A 23,702-nucleotide genomic window follows, 5' to 3' on the forward strand; every position below is an offset into this window, starting at 1 on the left:
GCTGATGATAAAAGAGATTAAGCAAGATGGCAAGATGGTGAAAATATCCTTAATCCTTTTTTCTTAGCCAGAATTTGCATAATATTTTTCTAAATGCCTTAAAGTGTCTCTGTAGACTACAGGGCTGAAGCCGCATCCCCTTTTCAAGTTAGTCTCTGTTCCATTAGCCTCCCCAGGAGGTGTATTTTCTCATAGAGCGGTTTTTAAGATGCTCAAACATGATACTGGGATTTTCTGTCCATTGTCTAATGAGTACTTATTTACTACTGTTCTAGCTATGCTGTAATCTGTGAGTTTTAGCGACACACATGCTCTCAATCTCTCTTATCTCTTCTTTGTTATCATCTTATCATCTCTCTTATCATCTTCTTTGTTTCAGTTTTTCAGAAAGAACAATAAAAGAAGAAATGACACTAGATCAATAAAAGAGTGGAACAGAAGCTAATCTGGAAAATAGGTGGGACTTCAGCTCTATAATATACTGTATATTCATGCAAGCAAGGAGAAATAAAATCAATTTGTTCAGCAGTTACTAACAATATTCAGCTTGATCAGCTTTTGGTCAAAGATATTAACAACTAAAATAAACAAAAAAATTGCAAGTCACCCTAACTTAAAAAATAGTTCACTTGCTTATCAATAATGAGTTTTGAGATGTTCCACTATCCTGGCAGCCTGTCACACAGGCATTCCTGTTCATGGCGTGTGTGAGCTGCACGGGCTCGTCAGTGATGACTGGATGAAGGAACCGAAGAGTTGAGGTGAGAAAGGAAGAAACTGACTACATCCTTTTACCTGAAACAGCCACACACACAGTAGCTGAGGTGATTGTGCAGTGCCATAACAACAGGAAAGCATGCATTCAAATATACAGACACACACATATTTATTATTCATCATGTGCTTATGACAGTGAAGCAACTTAAAATTGAGTGCATTTAAACACATACTCAATTGCAAATGTAGCTACATGCATAACCTATATGCCCACACATACATTCTGTAGACGCATGTGCACACACTTATAGAGAAACATGCCCGTAAACTCACATACTCTAAATCTGGTCTCTGCAGTCGTTTATGAGGTTTCTTAGAAGTAAGGATTTCTTAGGCTCTCCTCAAAATCTTTTCCTGTTTTTTTTTTTTTTTTTTTTTGTGGCTGGGGAAGCAAATAAGTCATTGCTGTGTGTGTGTGTTTGTGTGAGTTCCTCTCTCATGAATTCCTGCATCTTTATGGTTAGAAGTAGGGGATAAGCCTCCCTCATCCTACGTCCTGGCGCAGCTCCAGGTCCGGTGCATGATGAAAAAGCAACAGCAAATTCCAGGCTTTATTAGCTCTAGGCTCAGAGACATTTGTTGTATCATATTTGACATGTCTGGGGGCTGATCACCAATCCACGCTGCTCTGTCTCTCCTTCTCCCCTTACAACAACAAGGCCTTTTCTCTGCTCTAAATGAGGTACGATGGGTTAATGATGGTTGCGTGCAGACGTGGCTATGCCCTCAATAATTACCTCGCTGGCTTTGCCTCCAGGTGTTCAGCAGACAGCTAATGATGTACTGTCTGAGGAGAGGGGAAGGCAGTGGGTGAGGCACAGAGAAGCTACATGGGGTGTGTGTGATACATCAGCACTGCGACAACTTGATGGCACGTGTGCTGCACAAAAACTGAATGTAACATAACAGCCTGGAAAAATATAAACTCTCTAATCAATCATCATGGATAAGTAATGTTTTTGTTACAAACTATAATCAGTTGTAAGTATTTTTTATTTGTTGAAGGGAAATTCGACGTTTGTATTCTTAGCCATCATTCCCATCAGTTATAATGAGATTTTTCTAGCTTAACTGCTGAGACTGACAGCTTTACAATAGACTCCTCATGGTATCTCTGACAGGCACAGCAATCAATTTAAAGGGATACTCCACCCAAAACCTCTGCTGAGTATCAAGCACAACCCATAAAGACTTGAAGAACTGATCACATGAGAGCCAGGTCCAGTACCGTAACTGTGAGTGGCACCACACTAATAAGAAATAAGAGCTTAGACACAAAGTTCACACTAACACATATGACAGAAAATGTATGGGCTAGCTGTGGTGAAGAAAAAACACTCCCACAACGTAATAAATGTCTGAAATTTCAGGAATGTATTGACTCAGATGTTGGAGGATAGATTATCATTCCTGTCTTGCTGACATGTTGTCACACATACATGCAATTCTCATGGGAATGGAAAACTGTAAAGGCGGGAGCCTGTGACATCTTGTTCTGTTTTCTTCTGTACTTACAGCTCACTGAAAAGTGGTGCAATAGCATGTCAGAATATTAATCCAGATATTAATCCAGAGATAATCCAGCTAGACGCGATTTAACTGTCTGACTGTTTTTGTTACATGAAAACATTTGCATGATCTGCAACCTTGCAGTCCATTTAAACAGCAGAATGTACTGTATAAGTAGCTGAAAAATAATGACAGTAGATTTAATGTCATGAAAATATATTTAGTTTGAATACTGGACATTTTATGTCTTTCATGATCATTCAATTTGTCATACTTACTTTACTTACTTACTTTTTAAACAAGGCAGGAGAAAACACAATAGAGCTTTGTTTGGGTGTGTTTAAGCAAACATGTATGCAATGCACAGGTGTTTTATGTGTGTATACCTAACCATATGTCAGCATATGCATTTATGTGCTTGTGCATGTGTGTACTCATGGATCTACAGTAAATGTGTTCCCACAGTGATGTGAAGCAGACAGTAACAGCCAGGTGTCCGCTGGGTCAGGCAGTCGTAACCTGGTCTTTCTCATTCACACACAGGATGATTTCATAAACTGGCAGCGTCAAGAAACTCTCTCTTTATTTAACCCAGCGCACTTGCTCCCTGAGTAAAACTCCCAAAGAAAACATCCACTTTATTTGGCTACATTACAGTGTCCCATTCCACATTCAGACATCAACAATGGCTGTGCAAATATCCAGTGTTGTGGTTACAATTATACCCAATCAATCACTGTGTTTGCCATTTTCCTTTGGGCAGCTGACATAATGCTTTTGCAACAAGCAGAACAAAAGACAAGGGAGGGCGTACTAGCTGCATGTCCACACGAACCAATCAAACATTTGCATGCAATTATAAGACACTTTTCTTCTTCACCTGTCTGTTTCTGTCGACTGCACCTGGCTGAGGAATCTTGTCTGAGGAGGCCGGAGAACAACGTTCTCTTCTTCTCTGGTGCTGGTGAATCTGACTTTATTGACTGGATTTATGTACTTTTTGTTCATAATTTAAATGAATGCACGTCTCCAGTCCATCAACACATACCAAACACATCTGCTATTCCCCGTACACGCAGTGGGTCTCTAAACTGAAGATACAAAATAGCAAGAGAACAGCTCAAGAGGAATGAGGAAGGAAGAGAGAACAGGGCAAGGCCAATTCTGTTTAGTTGTTTCTTGATTGAATGCACTGCCACGTCGTCTTCGTTCTGCATTTTTTCCCCTCTGTATCTTAACAGAAGAATAGCTCAGAGGTACACAGAAGAGCCTGTTCTGGAGAGATTTACTCTGATGCCAGTGTGGCTACATGTACGGGAGGAAGGGCTCTTAAAATCCACACCATCTCTGGGCGCAGCTGTTTCCTCTTTATCAGATTCTAGATAGTGAGACAGCGGATACAAAGGAGAACAGGCCAGAAGTTAGGAGATATAAAATGATGGAGGCAGACACACTGTCAACACAAATTCTATTGTTAACCACTTTTTAATACGGTTTAAAATAAATAAATAAATAACATGTTCCAACAAGATGAAAAATTGCCACAAGCACACAAAAGTGCCTTTTCATTCCTCTTTCAATGTGAGTGTAGAAGACAATTACCAAAGACAACACAAGTTTTCTCTTGAGGGCTGGATGTCGGCCATCTGCAGTGACTTTGCACTCAACCTTGGGAATATATGTGAGCATGTTTTCTCTCTTTTCTTAATCCCCTCTCTCATTCTTGCTGCGCTGTGGCTGAGCACCGTGACCACTTAACTAATTGTGTTGTGGAAGATGTTCCAAGGGTGATGATTTGGCTCCAAAAGTTTCTTAAGTGAGGATGCAGGTTTTCTTAGAGAGCGGCTCTGCAAAGGATATATTTAGAAGCAAGGCTTAGACTCTACAGCCAAATCTCTACTAATTCATGGCAATACATCCAATAGTTGTTTTGTTTTTCCCAATTATTCTTTGAGCATTTTCTGCCTTTATTAGATGGCGATAGTGAAGAAATGACAGGAAATGAGGGAGAAAGACGCAACAGAGGTCCCCGGCCAGATGTGCACTGGGGACATTGCCCCGTATACATCCAGTAGTGAGATATTTCAATCTGGAGCAAAGCGGTGGACCAACAGACTACTAATGCTAGTAGCATGACCAAAAAACATAGTTTGTCTCTATTTACTTATGATTATGTTGAAGCTTCTGAATGGATCCTCAATGCAGAAGTTTTGTTTTTGTTTGCCCACTCCGACAGAAAGGTCAGAAGACATTTACTGAAGAGGGTGTAAACCGTCTACCAGCACCTCAGCAGGTTGTCTGGCAACCTCACAGTAAAGACAAGACTTCAGGAAGTCACTGCACCTAACCAAGATATAGTCCAGCACATAAGTCACTGTAAAAAACACAAATAATTTTTACATTTCTCTTTTTGTATGGATTAAACAAGTGAGAGTAAAATATTACTTAATGAGCTTTAGAGGTGCTGGTAAGCTGATTTTTTTTATCAATGGACAGAGCCAGGCTAGCTGTTTCCTCTTGTTTCCAGTCTTTGTGTTAAGCTATGCTAACTGTCGCCTGGCTCCAGCTTGGTTGATTAAATAGATGGTATCGTTCTCATCTAACTTCGGCAAGAAATCAAATACGCATGTTTCTCAAAATGTTGAACTGTTCCTTTAAATGATGTCGGGGTTTGAAGGTGTTTATATATCACTGTTTGTTGAAAGCAAATACAATCCACTGTTTTTGGAAACCAGCTCCATACAGTATTTAATAAATCCCAGTTTGAGGTGGATTTGGACACAGACACAAACTTTGTGTGTATTTCTTGACTGTGACCCCAGAACTGTGACAAAATAATACTAATAACACTGAAACACTGAAAATATGAATGTCACAACTGTACATACTTCGTATTCACATAATAAATCTATTCCATGTGAGTCATCTGACTGAATGAAACACTTTGTTTCAAAGTTTAAAACCTCCTACTGTACATATGAAATCAATAAAGCATATTATTAATCACTGTCAGCCCAACTATAAATCCTACACAACTTTGCACATTTGAACCTCGCATTTCAAAGGCCTGTCACTCTTCTTTTCTCATCGCTGAGATTATTCTTGAGAGGATTTGGACTTGCTTTTGTGACTTGCAGGTTTGGAGGTCCTGTGCTGCAGCAGCGGCCCCACCGCTGGCCTTGGTTTTTTTCCACGAGGCCTGAGGAATGGAAGGAGCTGAAGCTTTGTAGAACAGATGTTCCCGCTCAGCTCTAAACCAAATTATGCTGCCAAGCTCACAGCCATGGGCCAGAACCGCACGGATTCTGATTGAATGGCGGAGGGGGCAACAAAAGCAGATCGAGCTCAATAAAGCAGCCACATCATGAAATCTGGTCAGCCTTTGAGGCCTGAAGATAAAAGGGATATAGACATTGCTATGGAGACTAAAAGGAGAGCTGGAGGCTTTGGTCTTGGTACCCATCTCTGGCTGTGTGGATGTGAAATCAAGAATGTGTATTGTCATGCTTTTGATTTCAGTGTATAAAACAGGCAGCCTGAAACTGGGTGTAACATCTGTAACTCAAATAGAAAGTTGAAACTGTGCAACTTTTGCAATTTACTGGAAAAATCGACACTGACAATGAGAATGCCACTATCGTCACACTGCTGAGGATTTAAGAAACACTGAATCCAAGACCCTCATCCCACAGAAAATTTTGACCAGACAGTATACTGTAAATAGTCTGATTATTTTTTATTATTTGGATTTTAAAAAGAACTTTTATATATTCAGTTAACTGTTCAGTAGCAACGTCTGTACATTTTATTTCCTGTCCTCTGAAATCATGAATCACCAATACGTTTCCTAAACCTGTTTTCAGCCTTTTTGACGATGCATTTTTCAGACAATCCAATGGGTTTTTCAATGGTTTATTCAGCCTGAGAAGTGGAATCATTTTCTCAACCTATAAACAAAGATTTAATCATTCAAGGGGAACTGCATCGATTTTACACTTTTACACAGTCTGTTTACAGGTCTGGGGGAGTACTACTGCATATGTGAAAGTTGTATAAAGCCTTTTGTGGCAATGTCTGATAAACTGCCTCAAGTGATGTCACTGCGGTTGGAGCTGAAGACTACAAGTCTGAAAATAAAAAAAATGTGGGTGTGTGGAGTTAGACAGAAGTGAGCTTACCAGATCTCTGTACCCAGCTTCTCATTCTGCTTGAGGTTAGTGGCTCGAGGCTACATGAGCTGCTACTAGCATAACACACCCGAATCCCCGACTGAACTGCCTGCAGTTGAGTTGCATTGTGGGTAATATAGGCGCCAGGTTTTGACAAGGAGGAAGAATGTGTGGAGTGGAAAAAGACGATTAATCATGAGTCTGACAATATTATAAGAGGAGATAATGTTACTGTAGGTTTACCTAAAAATTAAAAATCACCAAATTTGGAGAAATGTGGTTCTCGCTGGACAGATACTGATGGGGAAACAATGAATCCTTCATGCATTGGCCTATTTTCATTTATCCTCATTTCAATGTTTTGTTGCATCAAGCCCTTCTGATTTCCTTTTTATTCTTTCTCTCCACCTTTGTTCTTTCCTGCTGCACCATGTTTCCCTCCCAGGGATACATTTTATTGTCTTGAATAAAAAACAATGCTAGAATTCTTTTTCGGGCTCATTGAAACTTTATTACATTGAATCGTGGCTGGATTAGTAATGAAATGAAACATTGGTTGCACCTGTAACATCAATATAAATCATGCTCCAATTGGTTGAAAGCAGTTAGAAACTTACTGACATTTAGAGTAATGCACTTCATGCACCGTTGTCTTCCACAATCAGTTAGATTAAATACTTACACAAATCATAGCTAACTTGTCAGTGATACTACTTGGCTGAAACAATGCCCTGAAGTCAATATCACACCGCTGACACAATGAAAAAACAACTTTCTAACCTTTCTTTGCGTGATCTCCTCAAGGTTTGAATGGATCATTTATCCGCAGAAACTCAAAGTAACAGAAATATAATTTTATGGTGCTGACCACAATCAATGGAGTTGCTGGATAAGAGCAGATTCATCATGCTTGCTAATGAGCTTTCATTTTCCCGTGGGTATGAAATCTTCAAGATGAAGCACTTTTCCTTTGGTGGCTGGCGAGTTATCTGGAGAGTGGGGAGGAAGCAGCATTGCACACATTCCCAAACACTGATAATGGGGACTGCTGGGCGACATCAATTATACAGGCATAGCAGACATTTCACTGGGATTACCTGACAATGAAATCCAGTCTCAGTCTGGCCTTTGACAGCGCAGAAAGACAGAAAGAAAGAGAGAGAGTCAGACACTGGCGAAGAGTGAGAGACGTGTTTACACCCTTTTCAAGGGAAGAATGCTGAATTTAAACATGAAGGCTGAGCAGAACAACAAGATCGACTGCATCAGTATGTAACAGTATTCACACAGCAGCTCAGGACGCCAGAGCCTACCTATCAAGCAAAAAATGGTAAATCTGCTTATGAAACATTCATATTTTAGCAAAGAAAGGGACAGTCATCTAACGTGAGCAGCACCGCCTTGAATAGACTTCAGGGTTCAGTGCAGTTGTCTGACAGGTTGGCAGGCTTGGGTTTGATTTTCATCAGGGCCACTGACTCTAGGCAAACGTCCCACACTGATCTCCGGTGGGTGTGGTCAACTAAACACTAGAGCACTGTAAGAGAAATGTTGCATCTGGGCTGGGCTGTCTAGTTCAGTGGAAGTTGGTGAGGTAACACGGGATGTTGATCCCGCTAGTTAGTGGGCTCCACTCCTGTTCCTGCTGAACTGAGCCAGTTTTCAGATAAAACACTGATACCAGTTCAGTAGGCACGGGAGGGCACAGCCCGGACATGGCTTCGTTTGACAAGTGTGCAATCTGCATGCTAATACAGAAGGCGTTTTTTAAAACCAACAACAGGGCAAATAGATACCCAACATGCACTGTAACAACAGTGTTAGGGTGAATTTACCAGCAGCTGCTACGCCTGTCGAGCTTTCCGTTCTCTCCTGGCACGTATGCTGTTTACAATGATAACAGCGGCAGAATTACAACAAAAAAATCTTAGTAATCAATTTCCTTCATTTCAAAAAGTAGTAGACAAATGCAACGTCTCATTTCTAGCTTATTTTTCTAGCTGAAATGACAGCTATCATAGGCAGATTTGATCAATAGCTACTAGCTAATTAAGCTAACATTAGTTTAGGTTTGAAGGTTTAACGGTTTAAAACACTATCTCCGGCTAACATTTTTATGTGTCCATTTGACTCGTTTTAAAATGAGAATCTTGTAAAAAACAAACAAAAAAAGGTCTTTATCCATTTATTGGCCACATACAGTATATTGTGCTAAAACACTGAGGTTAATATCCCAGGCAGAAAGTTAGCATCCTCACCAGTTGATGATATAATATAGAAGACAATAAATAAAGAAGCAGCATTCTTCCTGTATTGCAGTGTAAAGCTTAGTTAGTCCTAGTATTATTGTATGCATGACCAGGAAAAATGTAAAGCCAGGCTGTTATTTTGCTCTAACATAACCCTTACGTGTTGTTATTTTCAACCAGTATGTTTTCACTTATAACGTTACAAGAGAAAAGGGTTTTAGGATGAGGACTAACCAACCTTTGTCGAGTAAGTTGACTGGTTGTAAACTTCCCCAAATCTAATAAAGAGCAGGACAGAGCTGCTAATGTTAGCCTACACTCTGATAACATCCACACAGTGGAGAAATAATACACAGCTAGTTGTGAACAGGGCTTTTTTTTTTTTTTTTTTTTTTTTACATAAGCTGTAACTCCACAGACTAATGATGTTAATTAATGATGTACTTCTTGGCCTTGGAAGTAATATACTAGTACAGTAATATACTAACAACTGTAGCTTGCGTCAGAGCAGATAAACACACTATTTAATCCATTGTGTTTTTGGTTTTAAAAAAAGCTATAAAAAGACACAAATCTCCAAACTCTCTCTTAAGGCCCATGCACACCACTTTAGCTTGTGGAGAAATTCAAAGCTTGACAGGCCTGTCGTGCCTAGTTACGGTTGCTAAGCTATGATTAGACAATCGCTGCTTGGGGAGGGGTTTATCAAACAGCTAATGAGGCGTATGCAGGTTTCTTCTCCAACACATAAGTCCAGGCTGGCCGCCATGTCGCACCAAAATACTGGCACACTAGTCCTGAGCAAACTCAGTTGGACCTGAACTGGACATGCCCAGACGGGTCTGACATTTAGCAACACATTCCTAAAATCGCAATACAACCTGTGGCATTTTTAAGTCCACATTAAACCTGGGTCAATCTGTCTCACTGAAGCGCTTTCAAATATATTTGGTATGCATGATGATTCTTGCCAGATGCATAAGGTAAGATAAGACAGTTATTGCTTCAGGCAAACACTATAAAAAAAATGGTACAGCTTGTCTTACATCTGGACCGTATTGCAAATTTAAGCCTGCATTTGGTCCACAGCAACACATTTAACCTTAAGTAGCTCCTGCATGGGACCTTTAGTCTTTCTGTCTTCCCAGCCTCTCTCCCTCCCTCTCCACCTAATCTCTCGTCACTCCTCTCCTCCTCCCTCCTCCTTTCCTCATATCCGAGATCATCAAGTTCTTTCCATTCACCGGAACAAATCCCCTCCGTCGAATCAACTATTTCACCTCAGGCACTGAACTTAGCCACTGTGAACAACACATAGCAGGGATCAATGCTCACCAATTAGCTAAGCTCTGTGCCTTTAGCAAGTGTGTGGCTGGCTTTTGAGGGAACAGAGACTCACGCAGACCTTTACATGACTGCTCAGTGGTAAAGTTTGGCGGGTTTCAAAGCCTGCAGTGCTTATGATGTTGAGGTTTGCTTCGCCTTCAACGTGGCTCATTTGGATTGTGTTTCAGAGTGTGCTGCCAATGGAGGATCTTAGCCTTCATTTTAAACATCAAAATCGTCTCCTTGTTTATAAATCTAAGTTCCAGGAGCCGAAACGTGATCTGCCTCCAAAAATTTGTTCTATCGTGTAAACCTATATGGCTCTCATGTGCATTTACATCGACTTCCTGGCTGATTTGAAAGGGGAGAATAATGAAGACAGTTTAAATTTCAGACAGCTACACATTTAACTGCAGCATTAAATGCATTTAGACAGTATTTAAGGGAGACACGTGTTCTTTCGCCATTTTCTGTGCAAGAAACTGACTCCTCTTGAAGTCCACTGAGAGAGTAGATCACAATATCCGTCTAACCTCTCCAATATTTATTCCTTCGACTCCATAGCAACATCCAGTGTCAGATAATAACTGGAAAAAAAAACAGCACAGCCAAGAAGACTACACAAAAGCATCCCACTGTGGAAATATAACGCGGTCACCTGCTGAGCTGTGATAGAGTGGAAATCCCTGGCAATGTGATTTTTGTTTCTCTTTGTGCATCAAATCACGGTGCCAGGAACCCTCCCCACCACAGCTGGGGGCAGGGGCTGGATCCTCCCTGCATCTCTCTGCCCTTCTCTGCCCTCTGTATCTTCTCCAGCATCCTCCTGGGCTCCAGATGCCTTTGTCCACAGCAGCTGTGGAGCACCTGTGACCTGAAAGAAAGAGGAAAAGAGAGATGTGCGGTACATTAGAGAGAGAGAGTCTAAACAAAACCTTTACATTAAAACACAAACCGATCTGATGATGCACTTCAAACCACTCTTGTAACCCGGGGATAAAGATGATACAGCTTATCTCTGTAAAAAACTATATTACGTTTGTGGGACGTGAGGAATGACTCTGCAGACTTCTCTGTTGCACAGATCAGCAGGATGCAGCAGATGTGGAGTCTGGCTGGAACATGCAGTGCCAGCTACCTGGTCAGTTTGTTTAAAGCAACTCAGGAGCTAAAAGAAAACATTGTTTGTTTGTAATGGCGAGGGCAATGCAAACTGCCTGGTGCTCCTGGATATCAATACTCTCACTACAAAATGTCAGCCGAGGAGAATATGCACCATAAGGAGATCTGTGTCTTGTTTTTGCAAATAATAAGCAAACTATGACAAATGGATGCTCTGTTTTGTCTTTGTTTCCCAGTATGGCAAGACACTACAGGTGACTAGGGTAAACATTTTAATTAATAGATCATCATAAACTTTATCACTCCATAAATCAGAAAATACTGTCAACAGCGATGAAAAGAAAATCAATTTTCGCCATGTTTTTAGGAATAAAATGTTATATAATCAGGCTATGAATGATATATGACCCCTCTGTAAAAACCTTCAGAATATAGATAGGAATAAAACTGGAAACTGTGGTGTATGTAAGTGCTAGTGAAGTGGAGATTTCTGGCTCAGAGTATAAGAAAAAATGTATTTTGAGAAAATGGCCTTTAAAGATACTGTATGTATTTTAAAATTACACACATTTTTATTGGAAACCACTATTTAGAGACACAATATCTAATCAAATCCTTAGCAACAACAATATAGAACATCTAAAACACATCAAAACTGATAAGTGAATAACACAACATGTATGGCCTTCAACTGAACCGAACCACAGTAACACAGTCACACACACGCACACTCTTTCACACAAATTCACTTTTGGTGAATTTAGGAGAAATCTACAGACGCAAAAAAGACAGTGTAGTAAAATAAACACCTAAATGTGTATTTTGGACATTTTCTTTCCACTAGTCTGAAAGAAGACATGTTATGGAAGCAAAATAGCCCAAAATCTCTTTTTTGCCTGTTGTGTCTAGTTGGATTCAGGTCAGAGGGGTCTGTTTGATTTGTTTTCCCATTGTAGATGACGTGACAGTGCTGGGTGAGTCCACAAGGGGAGAAAAAACAAACTCAAGCTCTTTTTACAACTTCCTTCTTGAAAAATTGGAACTTCAATGTGTATTATTATCTTTTGTTGTTGTTGTTTGTGCTGTTTTGCAGGGAAAATTCCCAGCCCACCCTGGTCGGGAAGGACTAATGACAGGATTGTTGAGCAGTGAGGAGAAGGTTAGGGCTGAGTCTCAACAGTCTCTCCTTGACTGCTTTTCATAAATTGTAAGCGTCTCCTCACACTTGATTTGAGAGTCAAAATGATTAGAGGACCACATCTGGAGTTTCCTTTATCACAAGAGGGAAATCCAGATCAGATTATTTTTTGGAATAACAAAATTGCTAAGTATTAAAATCTGTTCTCATGCTACGTGTGACTGTTTTCTTTCATTTTTCTCATTCTCCTCTGGTTAACTGGGAACTGCTCAGAGCCAATAGTCCGGCACATAACCCCCAGTAAAACAGTGAATTGTCATTTTTATGCTTTGAGTTTTGTACAAATTTAAAAAAACAAGATATAATGTGGTAGGTGGATTTTGTTACCTTGACAGAGGCAGGCTACAGTCTTTGTGCTAAGCTAAGCTAACCGGCTGCTGGCTGTAGCCTTAAGGGGCAATCACTCCAAGATGCATCGATAGAAATGCGTTGTCAGCAAAACAATTGTTTTCCTATGGTAACGTGGCGTCTGGCGTGCTCCTCTATTGCGCCGCACATCATGTTTTTCTAGTGGTTTGCAGACGCGCATTAAACTTAAAATATTCTCAACTTTTCAGCTCAAGGCGCGCAGTCGCACCACTTGTCAATGTCACACTTGGCACAGGCAGTCAATCAAATCAAGCAAGAGGCAGGCTTTATTACTTTACCACTTTCTATCACATCTACCTATCTATCACATTTTGATGTGATAGATAGATAGGTAGATGTGATAGGACGAGAGGTTGATAGCGGTATTTTATTACAATGAAATTATATAATTCAAGGTCACCCCATTATTCAAATACTAATCGGCGAACACAGGCATGGAGTTGCTTGAGCAGCCAGGTGAATCTCTCTGGTAAGTATAATGCTATTTACTATGCCGATAAATTGGCTAGCTAGCTAGTTAGCTGTTGGACTATATACAGTGGCTGTTGTGCACGTAGCCCTACTCCACAGGCGCACCAGCTGTTTTGCCCGAATTGCTTTGCCAATGCATTTTTGAAGCGACCGCGCCTGTAGTGGTGCGTCTCTGTGTGATCAGCCCTTTACTGTATATTTAACAGACAAACATGAGAGCGGTATCGATCTTCTCATTTCTCTACCAAAAAGCAAATGTAGTGTATTTCCCAAAATGATTAACTAGTTGTGGTTTTTTGTCTAATTTTATTATAGTGTAGATGCCAATGATTAACTAACAGACTGCAGTAGCAACTTGTGTGCTAATTCCAGTGAGGTCCATGAATCAGATTGAAGGACATACTTAAGAGGTCTGTCTATAATCAACGCTGCAGGAGTACAGATCCCATCTGAAAGCACTATCATCAGTGCATTTTGAAATCCTGATAATTACAAAGAAAATTCATAAGACCTGTCTTTAGAAGTCAAAGCTCTACTCTTGTCTAAACTTGCAGGTACATAAAAACATTACACTGTCCGCTGACAGGATCTCAATGGCATCCTTTTATAAGAGAACTGGGTGTCTTCCACAGCCCTGCTGTTTACGTGCAGAGCCACAGTACATGTTGTACAACCTAACGAAGGCGTGAAGAATCCTTCCAGACAGAGAAATATGTCTGTCCTGTCAACCAGCGTTAACAGTCTGCCCCTCCCTGCACAGGAATCATGAATAAATATGTTTGTCAAGGTTGTGAGATGTGAAACATAAAGCTGTGCTTCACTGAACAGTTGTAGGAAAGTGGAATGAGGGATTGCCTGTTTGTGTGTGTGTGTGTGTGTGTGTGTGTGTGTGTGTTGTTCGTTTGCATGCATGAGTTGGAGTGTGTTGACTGTGAAAGAAAAGAAGAAAATGGTGAGAGTGTAAGTGAACCAAAGGGAGCGGTCATGCCCTCTGACATGTCTGTGAGTCAGTGTTTGTTTGCTGGGTGTGAGAGCTCAATATGGGAAATAATTGATTGGTGACATTATTGTCAGGTTTAAATGAATGGTGTGATGACGGGACATGTTTTTGGCAAGCAGGGTGAATTACAGGGTGGCATACAGAGGTTAGATGTGGTAATAATGAAAACAAACAAAATGTCTAACTAATTATTACTTTGTCATCAAGTAATCTTGATGAAGAAATTCATAAAAAAAAAAAGCTCACTATAATTTCACAATTAAAAATATGTATCAAATATGACCCTGAAAAGCAGCAAATCCTCAGAAGCTGGAACCAGCAAATGTTTGGCATTTTTGCTTGAAAAACAATAAATCGATTATGAAAATAGTTGCAGATTAGTTTTCGGTGTGGTTTGTGAAAGCATAATGTCATGTGTCCAGTTTGTGTGAGTCCATATGAACATAATTTACAGCCTGATGGAACGTATTATTGTACACGAGGCTGAAGGTGTGAACAACTCACCACATTTAGAAAGTGCGACGTTTGCACTCTCAGCCGAACAAAATGACCTCATTCACGCACCCTGGAGGAACTGCTTGTTGGGCAAAAGGCCAAAGGAGAGTGGAAATAATACCGAGCTCATGTGGCATTCGGTAATCTAAAAACGCAAAGAGGCAGCCTGTACAACTTCACAAAATTAACGGCAACAGTTATGAACACATAAATATCCACAAATATCTAACTTCCTTTGTGTTGCAATGACTGCTCCTTCCAATAGTTTCTTTTAAAGGTAACAAAATCACACATTTGTTGAAAAGCAGTTTCTCATGTAATACTGCTCCTGGCAGAAGATGTTGTGATATATGTGGTGTTGACCGCAGGCGTAAGATTCACATCTGAACCCAGCCGTGCATTGCTGACGCCACCCTGCATCTCACACATCGGTGCCACTGTGTCACACTGTTCTCACAAAACACGGACAAAGTGTTGAGAGGGAGAAGGAGAAACAAGACATGGAGAGAAATATAAATATGTGAGAACGTGTGCGTGTGAAAAAGCGAGCAATATCAAGTCTAACTGCATTAGAAAAGCTTTGTTTATGGTTGCCATACCGTCACGCTGTTCTAGTCTTTAAAGTGTGCAAAGCTCTTCTGAAATTTGGAGCTGTTTTAGAGACACAGCCTTTTTGAGGGAGCGGGCTCGAACACTTAACCCTTCAAAGCAGACTGTAAAGGGGTCAGTATGCTTCAAACGAAGTGCTTGTAGGATCATCGAACAGCATCTGAAACCCCCTCCCCCCGGCTGTGTCTGATAATTTCTGTAACTTTCCAAAACGGACAACTCAACATTCACGTCTACTAAACAATCACTGGACAGGTGTGTTATTCTTAGACAACAATTTTTGTCACTTTTTGTGTGTACAAATGAAGAAGTGAGAAAAAGTGTGCGTTATCTCCATATTTAAATAATTATCTTCTTTTCAAGTATATCCCTGCCTTAAAGGCATCGTATGCTTCAAACAAAGCACTCGTTGGATTGTCAAACAGCATCTGAAACCACCTCCCCCACATTATAATAGGGGGGCTGCAGCTGACCATTTCTGTAACTTTCTGAAACAAGCACTCCCATTTCATACAGTAACTGTTCAGGTGCGGGGGTGAGAAAGCAGCAGAATTTTAACTTCTCTCTTATCGTGTGTTCAGACAAAACATGAAGTGAATTTTAGAGGTGGCGCGTTTGCATATAAAGCTAATGGAAAGACACGAGTGGGTACGAATTCACATCAGGGCAGCATGAATTGACGTAAATACACGTGTGAGTTGAAAATGTTTCAACTTGAGTGAAAAATGTCTGCTTATTCTGGGGTTTTATGAATCTGATTAACAAAAGTAGAGGAAAAAGGTGAGAGACTAGAGGGAAATAACAATAACTACTTTTATCACTTTTCGTGTGTACAAATGAGTGCCCGATGAATGCATGAATCAAGGACTGACTGAAAGTGTGCGCCATTACCCATTTTTGAATAATTAAAGCGTCTCGCCCCTCTCAGGCTTTTTGTCGTAGTTTGGAGCGCGTCCATTTGGAACAACTAAACACATTTGTGTTTAGATGCAGTTGGAGACACGTCATACGAACCTGTTCGTTTCGAGCGTACCCTTGGATCAAGAAGAAATAGCGCAGAGACATTATATACCCGCGTTTACTTCATTGGACACAGTGAATTGATCAGAGAGATAAAACATGAGACCCCTGTCTCAACCAATCACACCACTGTATAGGTAACTAAAGACCCCATGAGCATTAAAAAGACATTACTAGTGCTTGTTGGGTCTGAGCTTCATTATTTAGCTCATTAGATCACTCAGTCCCCATAAACCAGCCCTCACATGTGACTGATGAAGGGAGCAGGCATCAAGCAGGAGGTTTTTCTTATGTCCCATTAACAATAATCCACTTTGCATAGTGTTAATGTAGTTTGGTGGGGATGTAATTTCATGCAAAATCAATCATTACCAACCTTTTCTTAGAAATGAAACAGAAGACATATGAGACTAAACAGATTTGGGAATTTTATGTCAAAAAGTACTTGATGCTAAATCATTTGAATGTTATCTTTATAGAGGCACTGACTCACCTCTTATAGGAACAATGGAGAAATTAAATAATGATCTGGCCCTCTGCGCTGACAGGAACATGATCCATTATAATGCATGAGGGGAAATGGCACAGCTGCATTAAAGCCTGGCATAGGCTATCTCTGAATCTGATAGTAGTAGCTATCTCAGCTATTAGCTAATAGCTGTGGCCACGCTGATAAGATTTTGACTAGAAGAGAAAGACTCTCAGAAGGAACTTGACAATAAAGGGAGGTGTAGTACAGAGTGAAAAGGACAGAGAAAGTGACAAAATATGGTAAAAATATGAAAGATGAAAGAGATGACGCATGCGGTATACGTGTGTGAGAGTGACATAAACACAGAGAGAACAACACTGGACTGCCAGGTTCATCTGAGGACACTGGGATGTATCAGTGCTGCCATTAGTAGAGCTAACTCTAATAAAGTCTCATACCAGACTCAACTAAACCAACCGCTTTCTTTCATTTGTGGCACACCCTGAACACAGTGTTCTTGCAGACACCACCTATAAGAACAAAAGCTTACTAGGAGTCCTTTCCTTCTTTATTTGATCTGGATTATTACAAATGTTGTCCCATAAAAGTTGTAAAATAAAAATGTAAAAAAAATAGCAGGTGAAAGCTGCAGCAGAATCTGGTGATACATCTTCTTATTTACTTCAGATAAAGATAAGGAGGGAGTGAAGGAAGTTCGGGAGGGATTCCTGATTGACTATTGAGATGCCTCCGTCAGCATGGCGTGTGAGAAGGCCAAGAGGAGTTGGCGTGTTCGGATTGTGACCTCTGTAACCGGCAGGCTCCCTCCCACTCCAAGCATGCGAACTCTCCACAAACTGAAGCCTGTTTTTCCACCACACATGGCTTCAATTGGAGGCTACTGCTGCTGCTTTGTCTGCAGCTCCGAAAAAAAACAAAAAAAACCCAGCCAGGCATAGCTCAACAAGCCTGATTATAAAATCAGTGACTGGCAAACAAATCGAGCTGGCGGTGTCACTTAGTCGTGGATATTTCTGTGGTGTTCACTGGCTGTTTCTCTTGATTTCTTGAAGTCTTTGTCGATTTGTGTGCATGCATGTGCGTGTGTGTGTTTATGTGTATGTTTGTGTGTGAACAGGCCTGTATTTAAAGTCTTGCTCCAGCGCCAACAAGGCAAGCTGTTTACTACTTGGTTGGTCGTAAAAAGTAAATATGCATCAGTCGGGGCCTATCAAAGGCTCCTTCATTTGGTTCCTGGCTAAGATGGCTTTGGATGTGTGCTGTAATTGCCTCGTCTCAGACAGAAATTCTCTGTGGTAGACGCATGGCCGGGCTGAAAGAGCTGAGGGAAACCATGCTATCCTGTGCACTTAAACACTCCGCAGTTGATCTGAGAGGAACCAGTGAAAACACAAAGTGCAGCGAAACCATGAGAGAGGAGAAGGCTATGTGGCTGCACACAGGACACCGACACACACACACAACAAACTTCTGTAGAGTCACACAGGTGCACCTTTTGCAGGAGACCACACACACACACACACACACACACACACACACACACACACACACACACACAGGCATCCACTCACACCGAGACACATAAACTCTTATCGATGACAGCCAAATTAGCAGCCGAACCCAAATAACAAACATCTGTTCATTGTTCTCGAGACAACGCCCATGTCAACATCTGCCGCAGATAGTGAGTATGCAGTGTTTGGTCTATTCTGAAGTAGAGTACATTTAAAGCTGAATTAACTGATATTTGACCACAAGGGGGCAGAAAGACTCACGAAAAAACTAAAAACTAACTACAGCGTTAACATAACTTTAATGTAACTTTATCAAGCTGTTATGGCTAACTTGTTTGCATTAATTACCTTCTCAAACTTCTAGCAGATACAGAGCGACATGGGCATCCCATTGTTCTTATTTCTGCCCACCTGAGTAATATAAGTCTATTATTCATTTACAGTATTCATTGTGTGTATGTTAGCTTTGGTTTGGTTGACCAGCTCAAGCAGCAGAATTATCTGGGTCTTTATCTTGATAAACTTTCCTCAACAGCTCAGTCTTTTAGTTAAGCTCTTTGCCATTTTGTGTTTGTTGTGTGGTATCCGCTTGTCTAAGCTTGCTTACTGTAAATGGCTGCTTGCGTTTTTTTTATCGCCAGGTTACTGAGACTGTGAGACTCAACCATACAGTATTATGCGTGAGTAGGAAAACCCAAAAAGAAGCTAAAAGATGCATACAGCTGCTGAGTTGGGGGTTAATTATAGCAATACAACTGACTCTGTTACATTAAAAACTATAAACTATAAACTATTAATTATTTGTGTTATAAATATATATAAAAAATATCACTAAATGCAGCTCTAAGCAGGAATTATTTATGTTCCCATATTACAGTGACATTATACTGCTGCATTTGATATTTGAAGACTGTACATCCAGAAGTATAAAACTTAAAACATTAGCCTTGACCTTGTGTAACATGTCTCTTACACATGGGAATAACTCCACTGATTTAGTAGACCCAGATAAAGCCTTGGAGCACGCTCAAATATTTGAACTATTTGTCCAAAAATGTTCTGTGCACTTGACTTTAGGGTTAGTTTATCAAATCAAACTCCTTTTCCAAACAGTGGTGAGATTATGGTGATCTACAAAAAAGCCCCACAGTCATGAGTTTGCTAAGAAAAAGTGCTGGTACAGCAGCCAACAGTCATGCAGGTGTGTACTTGTGTGTGTGTGTGTCTCTGTGTACTTGTACTTGCTACATAGTGAGGACTGAAATACGTTTTTTACCTACAGAATGAGGACATTTTTGGAAAGTCAGGACCCGTCCTCACTCCTTGTTCGAAGGTTAAGACTTGGTTTTAAGGGTTAAGTTAGGGTTAGGCATTTAGTTGTGATGGTTAAGGGGCTAGGGAATGCATTATGTCAATGACGGTCCTCACAAAGATAGAAGTACAAGGATGTGTGTGTGTTTGTGTATGAAATATTATCTGTTTTTCTTTTCAAAGAGATCAATATCAAATACAGGTTTATTCAACTTTTAGAAGGTTTTTATGGATTTGGCATTACAAAATCCACTATGTTACGCTCTAAAGTAGCCTTGAGTAAATAAAGATTTTATTTTTCATTCGCCCCTCATAAACAAGATTAAACCACTCATGTGAAATATCTTTGGTGAGCCCATGATGGCTGTAAAACCAACTACTTCTTTGTCATACAAACACATGTGCTGTGTTCCCAAGTGCCATCCCCAAAATATCAAAGCTAGATTATGACAACTGCATAAACTCCATAACATCAGACCGAAGCTTTGATCATATCTGTTGTCTTTGTGTTGTGTTTGTGACAAGTCAGCTGCCAAAGGAAAAAAAAGGATGAAAGAACAAGTAGAGGCACACAACAGAGCAAAACTAATAAAATTTGGGAAAAGAACGTTACACCCACAGAAGGAAAAGAGTCAAAGGAAAAAAATGTGTGTGAAAAAGTATGTGAGAGTCAGAGAGGGGTGTTTGCCACTCACCATGCCCATAGGTCCATTTTTGCTACTCGGTAAGTCTGAGTCACCTCAGAGTTCAGATGAGGATATGCAGTGGAAGAGTTGACCCTAAGGGGAGGACCCCACTGACCAATTTACTGGCTGACTAACTAATCATCTGACTGCCTAATGACTGATGAGACAACTGCATGGCTGCCTGACTGACAGCGTGACTTTGCCAACTGTGGCATTTCAGATCCAAGAATCAGTCGGCAGTGCAATCCTCAGAGCCCAGGTCTCCCGCTGAGTTCTCGCTGCCAAAGCTGTCCTGTCTTGTCATGTCCTGCTCTGTCCAAGGCTGCTTCCCAGAGCTCGACAGCCCAGTGAGAAGCAGAGAGAGGGGGTAAAATGAAGATCTGTCCTTCTTGTTCCCACAGTCTGCCAGGAGGAGGGAAAGGAGAGGACTGGAGGCTGCTCTGTTCCCATAGAGGTCAGATGTGGAGTTAACACACCCAGCCAGCAGGCTGGTAACTGCTGCCTGCCCTGCTACCGGAGTTGTCTCCCCCTCTGTCTCCTCCCTGCAAACCTGATAAATCACTCTGGAGACACAGCAGAGCACCAGCCCACTCACCCACTCACACACAGCCAGGAGTAACAGTACAGACAGAGAGAGACTTTCAACCAGTTGTCCCAAGAGATCCACTGTCCATATGAGAGTCTAGAGGCAGAGCTGCCAGTTCTCCTTCTTCTCTCCCTCCTCCCTCCATTCTTCCCTCCTTCCCTCCCTCCCTCCCTCCCTCCCCCTCCCCTGCCTCTCCTCTTTCATTCCCCTCTCTAGTTTTTTTTTACAGCCTCCGCTGAGACACTCTTATTGTGGCAATTGCATTAGCCTTTAGCGAGCGAGGAATGGCTCTTAGTGCCTAATGCAATGTTGTGTCGCTCTGTCTTTGTCTCTCTTTCTCTTTCTCTGTCTCTCTCCCAAGTGTCTATCAGTTTGACATGTACACGTACACACCTTCCTCTCCTTCCTTCTTTGCAGCTTTTCTTCTTCCTCTGTGAGTTATCCCTTAAAGGGACACTGTCTCTCTTTTTGCTCTTTCATGGTACTTTGAAGGAGTCCAGGTGCAGGATCATATTTCTGGAGGCTGAGAGGCATCGATTGTGTTTCTCTGTTTGCCTTGTGATTGTCTCAAATGTTTACCTGCTATTACAGAACTAATGGCCTACTGAGCCACTGCAGGAGAAATGCATGTGGAATCAATGAAACAACAATGGGCAGAAAACACATTAAACCACCACTTAGTTTGTGACCATAATGACATAGTCAGAAGCATATTATCATAACATATCAAGATAGAAATGGGCCACCTTTAGTTACTGTTGCTACACTTGTCAAGCTTTCTGTTCTTGCACTGCACATATAGTTTACAACAATAATGGTAGCAGATGTGCCATTCGAAATTCTTTAAGTTATTTAATAGTGGGTCCCTGATTCAAGACAGAGGCAGACAAAAGCAGGTTTCTCATTTCTGGCCAGTGTACGTCAATTTTGCCAGGTGAAATGACAGCTGTTGATTTTATCAGCTGTAGCTAACTAGCAAATTAGTCGGTTGAAAATGTCCCCTGTTTCAAGCTGACTCGTTTTAAATCGAGAATTCTGTTAAAGGGGTCATAAATGTGCACTTAATGTGCTACATACATGATATCATGCTAAAAGACTGAGGCTAAAGCTAACAGGCCCCAGGCAAAAATCCAGCATCCTCACCAATTCATGATCCATGTAGAAGACATGAAAATAAAGAATCTGCTTCTACACAGTGGGGAAATACTACACAGTGGATGTGCTCATTGTGAATGTGGATTTTTTATTTTAAAGTAACCCGTGACCCCACAAACGAATGTAGTTACAGTAGTTAATGATGAGCTCCTTGGCCTTGGAGGTAACACTCGATTGCTACTGTAAGCTAGTTAGCCGGACATGCTAACGATTGCAGCTCGTGTTAGAGCAGATAAACATACAGATTCATTCATTCATAACACTTCTCTTCTTGTGTTTTTGGTTTTGCTCACCTGTGGAGAAATCCAAAGCTTGACAGGCCTGTCGTGCCTAGCTACAGTTGCTAAGCTCATGATTGGACAATCTGTGTTCATGGGAGGTGTTTTAGTGTTTTAGCAAATGGTCAATTGTAAACCAAAGTCCAGTTTATGAAAACAAAAATAATCAGTATATGTAATTTATCTTACAAGGTTAAAACTTTTTTAACAGCTTTTAAAACAGCACAGAAATATATGAAAAAGTAAATGGTTAAGAAGTTAGAAAGTCACATCCACCCAAGTCTCAAAAGCCCATGCATCAATATGTTCAACCCAGTAAATCACTCAACAAAGCCAATAGAGGGGTGACAGTGTTTCATCAGCAGTCACGATGCAGCAGTTTTGGACTTGGCCTTCAAGTCTGACACTGGAGAGTGACAGGAGGCCCAGCGGAGAGAGCGTCTTGTAAGTACAAAGTCACGAATTTTATTCCCACAACAGTGTCTCCAAAACAGCTTTTCTGTCCTACTGAGGTATCTTTAAAAACTATGCTGAACCCTCATAAACCCTGTACAACAAGTCAGGCTCTGTGAAATGACTCCACTTTGTTAAAAAGTAGAATTTAATGTCATAAATGCATGGCAGAATATGTGAACAACAAGTTAAAAACACACTTAACAGTAGCAGGGACATCCTAATGATGTCCCTCCGAGGTAGAGACATGGCCGCCAGTGGCTCCAACTGCTCCCCGCTGTAAATCTAAACTGCTTAGAGGGCAGCAGCTAAGATTAGACTGTATTTCAAAGAGTATTACATGTCCAGACATAACATTCATTAATTAAACTCTTGTGTTCTCTTTGAAGTTAGATAATATCTTACAAAAGCAGTTTGGGAGACGAGAACTGCAGCCCCTGCAATGTTCTTGGAGCTGTCTGTCCGTCTCATAACTCACAGCTACTTTATCAGTGCAATCTGTCATTGCACTGCACAAAATTAGACTTTTCTGAGCTAAAAGCAGAGGAGGCTACTGATGCATTGAGTTTGTCCTGAACAAATGACCTGGGTGTGTTAGGCGCCCCAAATTACAAAAAGACACAGTATTTTCTCATTTACCTTTAATGGTACCTAGTCATGCAGATAGTGGAGGTTTAATTTGCACAGGTTTTAAGATATCAGTCTGAGATTTCTTCCCAATGCAAAGGAGCTGAATGGAATTTTGTTTGTGGTGCTTAAAGCTGCATTAATTAATAATTTTTAAATTACAGTAACAACGGATCAAATGAGTATGTTTAATGTGAAAGGGCACACAGAGAATTATCACCAGACTCTGCAGCTCCCCTCACTGTTTTCGTTTTACAGCCCATAACATTACTGTTTTGGTTCACT

The 23,702-nt window shown here is 40.9% G+C and overlaps 1 long non-coding RNA gene across 1 annotated transcript; it reads right to left on the reverse strand.

Moving 5' to 3' along the window:
* Positions 1-6,943: 6,943 nt before the first annotated feature.
* On the reverse strand, positions 6,944-21,022 carry LOC122877813. The gene is made up of 2 exons (XR_006378356.1): positions 20,328-21,022; positions 6,944-10,904 (listed from the first exon to the last, which is right to left on the reverse strand). It is a non-coding gene; the product is annotated as an uncharacterized LOC122877813 (long non-coding RNA).
* Between the last annotated feature and the right edge of the window lie 2,680 nt (positions 21,023-23,702).

This window comes from Siniperca chuatsi, linkage group LG6 (genome assembly GCF_020085105.1).
Source record: "Siniperca chuatsi isolate FFG_IHB_CAS linkage group LG6, ASM2008510v1, whole genome shotgun sequence".
Lineage (NCBI taxonomy): Eukaryota > Metazoa > Chordata > Actinopteri > Centrarchiformes > Sinipercidae > Siniperca > Siniperca chuatsi.